Source organism: Ostrea edulis, chromosome 10 (assembly GCF_947568905.1).
Source record: "Ostrea edulis chromosome 10, xbOstEdul1.1, whole genome shotgun sequence".
In the NCBI taxonomy this organism is placed as follows: Eukaryota; Metazoa; Mollusca; class Bivalvia; order Ostreida; family Ostreidae; genus Ostrea; species Ostrea edulis.
Window position 1 is genome coordinate 18,340,017 of NC_079173.1, and position 7,642 is coordinate 18,347,658.

General features: G+C 36.2%; 1 long non-coding RNA gene across 1 annotated transcript; it reads right to left on the reverse strand.

The window, feature by feature from the left end:
- Positions 1–218: 218 nt before the first annotated feature.
- On the reverse strand, positions 219–7,421 carry LOC130051022 (uncharacterized). Its single transcript, XR_008799406.1, has 4 exons — positions 7,400–7,421; positions 5,488–5,559; positions 4,827–4,871; positions 219–269 (listed from the first exon to the last, which is right to left on the reverse strand). It is a non-coding gene; the product is annotated as an uncharacterized LOC130051022 (long non-coding RNA).
- Positions 7,422–7,642: the final 221 nt, after the last annotated feature.

The following is a 7,642-nucleotide window of genomic DNA, read 5'->3' on the forward strand; positions in this document are numbered from 1 at the left end:
ATGAATAAATGTACTCAAGATCACATGTAATTATAAAATATATTGCTGCTTTCAATTTTATAGCATTCACATGTATATCCGTCATATGGTACCGACTTGGTGGATTGGTTCAGACGCCATTTTTGGTAATGTTTCAACCATTTTACGGCGATGGAAGGATTGAAAAGTGTGCAAGATGACGTAGAAGGAAAATGCGTATTCTATAATTTCAGATTTACCGTTCATGTAAACGATGACAACGCTGCTTTTAGAATCTTCAGCTACATCACCTTTAAGAAAAAAATGTAAAGCAATACATTTTATATCGTCGCAAGTCACGGCTGAAACGTACGATCCTCTTCCCTTTCAACCGTGGCTCTCTGTGTGACAATTTCTTCGTTTCTCATAAAAATATGCATGACGTGATTTGGCCAATCGCTGAGCTTCTGAGCAAGTCTTAATAGGAGATTCAAACTGTTTATAGAATTCGGTTATATCACTCTGACTAATCCAAACGCGTGTTCTTCCATTAACAAACGCAAAATCATTGTGTACACGTGTGTTTAACATTGACAGTTATGAAGGTGGATTTGTGAGGATCTTAATGATGTGTTGCTATCAGTAAGAACAGGCGGTAAGAAGTTGTTATACCACCGGATGTTTCTAATGAAATGTCGGAGAATAATGACGACGAGTGTTGTGTATTGGTAATTACCCCCATCCCCTTTTTGGAACAAGTGAACATATATGATAAGTAAACCGCGAAACTGTTCAGGTGTCATCGATCTGTAGGACTCTTGTTTACTATACTTTTGGTGCAAAAAGAACATGTTTTCATTGCCATATCCTTTATACATGTAGCTGTTTTACCTCTATTGATAAAGGATTACGTCATTCTCGTCATGTATATTTATGAGAAACGACGAAATTGTCACGCAGAGAGACACGGGTGAAAGGGAAGCGTATGTTTCAGCCGTGGCGTGCGACGATGTACATTTTAACAAGTTTCTCATCTCGAGTTTAAATTTGTGACGACGTTGTCTCATCTACCTCCATTAAATTCACCGTATAATTAAAGTCTGCATGACAAAATGATATGGTTAGATTTGCTCATGAAATACTCGAGATAACAATAATCAATCTTATGATTCCTATAAAGATAACAAAACTAAAAGTAGGACAAACACCAGCACACATCAAATGAACGATCAGGTCATGTTTCTAGGAGAATTAAGCATTCACTATTTACCGGTCACATACGCCATGAGTCCAATCTGTTGATAAGGCAAACAGAGTAATTAGAGCTATTCTGAGGTTCTGTTTCTTGCTGTAGTAAGAGTTTAAAATTATCAACACTGAAATTATGGTTTGTTCCTGAATCACCTGGTATCATATGTTCACTTGAACTATTGAGACAAGTATTGTGATTAACACTTAAAGTGTTTAAACATCTATATTCGTAGATGGTGCGAATCTGGAAACAAATACAATTTGATCCCTCTCTTAATTACTTGATTCTGAGTCGCTATCTCTCTTTACCCAGAGTTCCGTGCGCTACTCGCACTATACCTCTGTCAACACCTTTTAACAGATATCTTGTAAAAGTATTTAATATCCAACATTTATTCCATACGTGTGGTGGATATTGAAAATGAGATGAAACATTAGCTTTATCACACGCCCATTTGATAAAGCACTTCCGGTCCGAACTACTTTTGACACTGTACCCTATTGGATGACATATTTTCTGTGTTTATGTATATCCATGCATGAAATAAAGCGTAAAATTTGTTATTCTGTATTTATTTAGAATTTCTTTTATAGCAAAATTAAAATGATGTTGCCCCCAACTGACATAAAATGCAAGTTACCGGCCGCAAAATGCCAACTCTGTCTGTAACTACTCAAAATTACGATCAGAAAACAAAAATATGTGCACACTATTATCATCGACAGGGAATCGACCGCCTACTGGACAAGCCTAATCGAAAGTACCTCGACAGGCTGCGGTACCAAGTATTCACAAGCACAGTCTCTTTTTTCTGGAGCATATCGAATGTAACAAATCTCAATAGCTTTGCTTACTAGACTAGGCCTATTTAAAGTGCCTCAGGATTTCCTCTCGCCCTCAGATCCAAAGAAACCACGGAAATAAAATCCAAATGCACAAACAATTCTACTTTTCATTGTAAACTGTTGAACATTCTAATAATGTTGCATTGAAATATTACTTACATTGATCGTTGTTACATATGCTTATTTTGAAACGACGGCGACACCAAACTTTTATCAAAAGGTCAAGCCTACGTCAAAAAATGAATACTCGGTCAATAGTTGTTACTTTGTTGGAATGGCAAAACCATTATTAGTTATCAATCATAATCCTTTCTAAAACGATTTTCATCCATGGTTTCTTTTATGAAAATGCCCTTTTGTATTGTTCATCAAAAGATTATAAGCGTATTATTTTTTTTCCGCGTAAGGAAGACAGATATGACGTCTGAGCCACGGATTCAAAACAAATTTATACAATCATCTGTTTCTACCATACTGGGGATCATCTCTAAATTAAGTGAAAAGAAGACGCATCAGATAAATAGAACATCTATAATTGCGTATTTTGATATTTGGTTTATCCAACTCGTTGATATGGTGTATTTATCGTCAAACCTCGCGAATAAATACACCATATCAACGAGTTGGATAAACCAAATATCAAAACACGCAATATAGATCCCTCTATTTATGTTTTGGACTCAATATAGAGTAATACAGTCCACTCCACTTATATTGAAGTCAGTTATTCTGAACTATCTGTTATATTGAAGATAAAATAAATTCGCCAATAGCAATATTTGTGTAGTTCAGCATTGGTTATATTGAACTTTGGATATAATGAACAATTTGGGTCGGTCCCCTGAATTTCATTATATCCAGAATAGACTGTATTATGAAATGCTTTTGGTGCTATTAAATCCATGCTTACTGTAAATGGTTTCGTCGTTTTCTGATCCTGAATTTGAAACTACTTCTTAATATGCGTATGAATGTAGGACATTCACGTGGTGGAGATTTAAAGGTAATCATGGAATCAAAAGTAAAAAAGGCTGTAAAAATACGATAATACTTGTAAAATAAAAAAAAACCCAGCTTAATGGTAAATATTTTCTTGTCAAAGTGCCAGTGGTCTATGAAAACAGCCTGATGTATAACCTGTTACCAGAACTTTTAAAGCGAAAGTAAACGAGAGTGATTTTTTATACCATGCAAGGTGAAGCTAACGAACAGTGATCAATCTCATAACTCCTACAAGCAATACAAAATAGATAGTTGGGCAAACACGGACCCCTGGACACACCAGAGGTGAGATCAGGTGCCTAGGAGGAGTAAACATCCCTTGTTGACCGGTCACACCCGCCGTGAGCCCTATATCCTGATCAGGTAAACGGAGTTATCGGCAGTCAAAATCAGTGTGCCAAGAACGGCTTAAAAATCGGTATGAAACACGTCAGATAGCATTTGACCCAATGCGAGGCTGTATTGACGAACTAGATCGTTATAACGACCATAGAATTTGCGAAATGCTGACTTCAATCGAGACTGTTGAAATCCCTGTACCATCAACTTGTTTGTCAGTAGCTTACCTCGATTTAAAAACTGACTATACCCAGAACAAGCTCTTGCATATCGAATCAGTTGAGATATATAAACACCATATGCAGGTGATAATGGAATATTGCTACACAAATATGGAAAGTTAACGATGGAGAAGCTGAAATCATCCCGTTTGTCATACAGTTGAGTTGTGAGTTTGCCGTTAATGTCTACTTTCAATAAAATATCTAAGTATGAAGGAGAAGTGGACGACTCTGTGGTGTCCTTTATTTCGAGCTCACAGGGATATATCAAATCGACATATGAATGAAAGCTATGATTGTTAATAGACAAAACGTCATCGATATATCTAAAAGTCGAATTGAAGGTCACAGCGATAGATTTTTTCTTCTCACATAGAAGTTTTTGAATAAAGTCTGCTTCATATAAATATAAAAACAGGCCAGCTAACAAAGGATCACAATTCGTGCCCATGGGAATTCCAACAGACTGTTGGAAGACCTGATCACCAAAGACCACGAAGATATTGTCAATGAGGAACTTTAGCATATTTTTTATTTCAACTTCAGAGTACTTATGCGTAGAATCGGAGTGGTGTTTAACAAAGTAAGTTTTTGAATGACTGATCACTAGATATGAATATTTCCGTTTTCCGTTTTTGTTGAAGAAGCAACTGTCTATGATGTCAAAAAGTCTAGTCTTTAATTTGTCGTGAGGAATGATCGTGTATAGTGTTGAAAAGTCATAGGTTTTAATGCTATTAATTTGGGGAAAATTCTGTGATTTCAAGTTTACTAAAAGTTCTTTAGAATTTTTTAGAATCCACATTTGATTAACACCACTTCTGGCATATGTAGTTGCACAGTAAGTTTGAAGTTTCTCCTTCACAGCTGTTAACATCTTCGTGAGGAGCAAAGATAGGGGCTTTGTAGAGCACTTACTGGATCCAGCAATGTATCTTTGTTTGTAAGGGTTTTTATGTAGTTTAGGAATCCAGTATAGGTGCGGTAACTCATATTCATTCGACCCATTGACTGGAATATTAAATGTGTCTAAAACTGAGGCATAATTTTGAAGAATTTCATGTGATTATATTGTCATGTGATTCCAAGCGTTGACAGAGGTGTAAGTGAAACTTGTGCCACGCGCCCTCTGTTGAGAGAATGAGTCGCTATGGATATTTATATTTCCGCTTTCTTGTTTCTTCTTTGTTGTATCCCTAATGTGCTTACTTTGCTTGGAAACAGTTTGAGGGATTTCTGAATTGTGACCACCATCTGAAAGATAATAAAAGGTAATAATATATTTTTATATAAAAATCTAAGTTGACAGTTACTAGATGATCTTTGAATTGTGTACACAATATCGTCACTTGGAATGTCTAAAACGACGTAAAGACCTTTTAATTTTGAATAATGTACTTTGTTGTCATAGTAATGGTCATGCCCGGAATTACTTCTCAATATTTGTCTTGGCAACATTGCATGCAAACTTTTGTCTTTTCTTACAGTTTACTGCATGGTTTGCACAATTGATGTATTCGAGTCATCTATATTTAAAAATCCGTCAACTGCAATTCTAGAATGCCATCCAAACTTTCAATATTGACGTGAAAATCCTGTGTTGCCTTGTCTTGTTGCAATGTATGCATTTACTTTAGGAAGTATATGTACACTGTATATTATGATTTCCAATCTCCTCTCTTGTAATTTTCTAAAGTTCCTAACATTCTCATCAAGGTTTGTTTTAATCGTCCACAAGGTCGTGAGTTCAACCTCCGTGGTTGCCCCCGTGCTCCATTATCAATTTTCATTCTTTTTGGAGTTCTGAGATTGATCACTGTTCGTTATCTCCACTTTTCCATTCACGTCATTTTAGCTTAACTTTTCTTACCTTGAGTTTCATGGCTTTCTTTGCTGATAGTAGATGCTGAGAAATCTGTATCATTATCCTGGCTAACACCATCTATAATAGATATGTTTCGTTATTGTACACTGTACCTGCTGACATACACCATCTATGATAGTAATATCGTAGTATTTAGCTGATGTTCCTTGTTCTATGAAAACAAATATTCTCATCAATATCATTATCTTCACTACTATTATTACCAACATTATCATGATCATTTTTATTACCTGTTTCTAATTCAAAATTATTCAGCAAATTCAGTGCGATATTCATTACTCTCATTTTATCACCAGTGTAAGATTGGCTTTACCATCCCGTGCGGATACGGGTTAGAATAGGTCCTCAGTACCTCTTGCTTGTGTTAAGAGGCGACTAAATGGGGCGGTCCTTCGGATGAGACCGCAAAAAATGAGGTCCCGTGTCATAGCAGGTGTGACACGATAAAGATCCCTTCCTGCTCAAATGCCGTAAGTGACTAACATAGACCTAAATGATGCAGCCCTTCACCGGCCATGGTGACGTCTCCATATGAGTGAAATATTCTCGAGAGGGACGTTATACAATATTCAATCAATCAATCAATCAATCGACTTTACCCATGCGACCATGTGAGATTTTTCCGTATCATACTGTTGCGACGTTATTTGATTGTGACGTCATAAATTTTCTATGACTTACGTTACATGGCGAAGTAAAAAATATTTTTTATTGTTTTCTTCAAATTTGAATTTGATGCAAGGTGAAAATAGCGAACAGTGATCAATCTCATAACTCCTACAAGCAATACAAAATAGATAGTTGGCAAACATGGACCCCTGGACACACCAGAGGTGGGATCAGGTGCCTAGGAGGAATAAGCATCCCTTGTTGACCGGTCACACCCGCCAAGAGCCCCATACCCTGATCAGGTAAACGGAGTTATCCGCACTCAAAATCAGTGTGCCAAGAACGGCTTAACAATCGGTATGAAACACGTCAGACAGCATTTGACCCAATGCGATGTTGTATTGACGAACTAGATCGTTATAAAGACCATAGAATCTGCGAAATACTGACTTCAATCGAGACTGTTGAAATCCCTGTACCATCAACTTGTTTGTCAGTAGCTTACCTCGATTTAAAAACTGACTATACCCAGAACAAGCTTTCTGGTGGACAACGTTAGGTTTTTTAGTTTACACTTAAAGTGTAAACCATTTTCGGCTACCCGAGTAAATTAAGTATAGATGCATCCATAAAAATTATCATTGATAGAATTACAATTCAAAAACTTTTGTTGTTGAAAAACTGCATGTATAGGGAGTTTGAGAGATACTGGCAAAATATTTATGATGAATCATTATTGTATTAGTGTATTAAAAAGTTTTTTTTAACCTAAGATTGTGTTCTATACCCTGCTTCGTTTCCTGTGTTCTTTCTTTATTCATTTCTTTTTCTCTCTTTTCTGTCTCTTGCATATGAATATTCATGATTTTATTGTGTAGTTAAATTACATGTATGTATATTATGTGAGAGTCAAATAAAAAACAATTTAAAATTTTCTTTAACAATATTGAATTTTCTCGAACCTCTTGAATTTATGCACTAAACAGTGGAGAAAATGTGAGAGAAAAACAACCCTTCATAATTCACTCGTATTGGATAGGGAAATTCCACCTCTGGAACAAGATTTGTTATCTAGGGCTCGACAAAGCCCCCACCCTAGACTGCGAATCTTGTCCCCTCAGTGGAATTTCCCTATCCCACACTGGTACTAATGAAGGAGTATATTAGCATCCAATGACTTCAGAGTTAAAGCAATTGCTAGAGAGAGAAGGAACGTCAAAAATATACTCTAGGCAATTTCTGTTACAACGTATTAACATTTATGACATATTTCATATACTTTACTTACGTCCACTACGTTGGGTGTTGGGTGTTGCCCATTTTGGTTCTTGTTCTCTAGATTTAGTTTCCTGTCATCATCTGAATTAATATCCGTGGCAGGAGTCTTGAATTGAAATCGATACTGATGATAGTTTGATCTACATGAAAAGGTGAAGATAACGAACAGTGATCAATCTCATAAAACTTATAAGGAATACAAAATAGAGAATTTGATCAGGTGCTTAGGAGGAGTAAGCATCCCCTGTCGATC